Source organism: Bison bison, unplaced genomic scaffold (genome assembly GCF_000754665.1).
Source record: "Bison bison bison isolate TAMUID 2011002044 unplaced genomic scaffold, Bison_UMD1.0 scf7180017864527, whole genome shotgun sequence".
NCBI classification, from domain to species: Eukaryota; Metazoa; Chordata; class Mammalia; order Artiodactyla; family Bovidae; genus Bison; species Bison bison.
In genome coordinates, this window is record NW_011495078.1 from 4,874,432 (window position 1) to 4,876,787 (window position 2,356).

A 2,356-nucleotide genomic window follows, 5' to 3' on the forward strand; every position below is an offset into this window, starting at 1 on the left:
AAAAAAAAAAAAAAAACTTCAGTGTTCTTTTTACTCCAAGTCAAATAAATAATGAATCTTGCTATAATGTCATAATTCTCAATTTTTGCACTAAATGTCACTTCTGATGTTTGACTTAGGGAATAGAAAGTGAAATGCAGGCTTGTGACCATCTACCTTAATACATTTTTTCATATAAATGGATCATGTCCCATCTAACCCTATAAAACATTCCCGCCCTTGTCACCTCATGCAAAAAAAAGCAAGACCATTGTTTACAAGATTCCAGAAGCAATGCGATTAAATGAGAATTTCAGAGCTGAGTAATTTTCTGACTTAATGGCACTTGACTGAGCATTTCCGTTTATCTTTTAATTTCTTTTCTAATCGGGAGACAGTGTGCGTACATGCTTTTGCTGCTCCAACCAGAATGGAAATGCCTTTTTTTCCCCTAGATGTCCTGGTGCTGATGCTGAGGCTGAGGAGAAGCGGGGACAGAGGGAATGTTGGTGGAGTCAGAAGGCAGTCAGATCAGTGATTGAGCTTAGAAACTCCTGCAGGCATTGGTCAGAGCCATGGATGTGGCAGGCCTGGAGGAGAGGTGGAGGGGGTGGATTCTTGGAAATATGATAGAAGAGAGAGGCTTGACGCGGAGGTAAGTGTAACAACACACATGCTGTGTGCTAATCCTCCCGAGTGCACGCTCACACACTCAAGCAGTGGGGCTGAGGGTTTCCAGGGTCCTTTCTAAAATGAACTAATCTCCCGAAGCAGGTCGGCTGAGGCATGGACCCCCCCAACCCTGGAAACCCGAGCCAGCCCAGTGGCAGAGCCCAGGGGTGAAATCCTAGCCTGCTAATCAGCTACATGATCTTACCCTACGCAAATTCTGTGTTTGCTAAACACCTAACGCCTGTGTACACAGCACCGAAAGTGAATGCCTCTCGTTCTCAGCCTCCTGGAATTAATGGTCTGTATCAGTCAGAGCGTCATGGACCCGGCACCCTCCTTCTCAGTCGGCGGGAGTTTCCTTTTTCACGAGGTGAGTAAGTTGAAATCCGCGTGCCAGTGATTTGCCAAAGGTACCCCGCTGCAGAGAGAGAGCTCTCTGATTAGCCTTGTCCTGTTATAATCATTGGCTTTCCAGGAGTCATTCAGGAAATGTTCTCAGTGCAACCTAATACCCACCCGCACGGAAAAACACCGAAGGATTTTGCAGATAGACATTTAATACGCAAATAGGCAAAAAAGAGCTGTTCAACTCCGTCTTTATTTGAGGATCCAGCTAGTTAATATGTAAGGACCGTTGCCAAGAAACGTGGTAGGACTCTTTCTGTCTCCAGAAATGCCTAAGATAATTGTCTTGTAGAGGTAAGAAGGTACTCGAAAGCAGATCCGCTGCATCCTGAGCCCTTCAGGTCCTCTGAGAGGTTTGTGATAAAGAAACCCGCCTTTGTCATTCACATTTCTTCCCTGGTGATTTATGCCAATACTCAGATTTTTCACTACCTAGAAACAGATTTATGGATGAATGAATCCTTTCCTCTGAAAGAAAACGTTTCAGCCTTCCTAGCCGGGAAGTCTCCAAAAGGATATTTGTTTAGATGATTATAAACTCCTCTGATACCCTACTACACCGAGCTTTGGAAAATAAATAACTATATTATCCGTGACTGTAGCAGAATTGAGACTTCAGAGTATTTACATTTCCACTCAAACAAAGGAGCAAAGTGTAATCCAGTGTTTCAAAAATCATTATATGAACCTACTACTACTCAGTGGGTTTAAAAATTAAAAGTCCCCTGTGTTTCTTCCTAGTTTATCTGCAAAGTAAGCAGGGACATCTCGAACAGGAGTAAAGGAAAAAAAGGAAGGAAGAGAAAGGCTTGTGCAGCTGAGTTATTCATTTACTTGAAATATTAACAGGAGAAAGCCTTGGAGTGACTTCTGCCCACAGAAAAGGCTCAGAACCTGGAGAGCCCTCTCATCGCTGAAAGCTCCTGACTCCAGTGTGGTAGAAAAGATGCTGGAGCCCCGTCTAACACGGAGGAAGCAGACCAGGGGAGGACCAACCCCAGATGTGCTGGAAAACCATCCAAGAAGAAACAAAAATTATAACAACTTCCGGTTTACCCTCAAAGACCCCAAAAAATATGTCTTCTAATTTGATAACGTGTCAGAAGCAGATGTAATGTCATTTAAGAATCAAGTTGCTTTATACCAGTTCAAGCAATCATTTTAGTATCTATGAATGAGAGGAACATAGTTTTATTTCTGCTTTTTCATTTTAACAGGTTGCTCCAGGTAAGACCAGGGAAATGTTTATTTGACTCTCATACTCAAATTTCTTTCACTTAACAATTTGGAAAATACTCCC

The 2,356-nt window shown here is 42.8% G+C and overlaps 1 long non-coding RNA gene across 1 annotated transcript; it reads left to right on the plus strand.

Annotated features, from left to right (window-relative positions):
• Positions 1-583: 583 nt before the first annotated feature.
• Positions 584-1,971, plus strand: LOC104982149. The gene is made up of 3 exons (XR_824482.1): positions 584-634; positions 934-1,021; positions 1,906-1,971. It is a non-coding gene; the product is annotated as an uncharacterized LOC104982149 (long non-coding RNA).
• Positions 1,972-2,356: the final 385 nt, after the last annotated feature.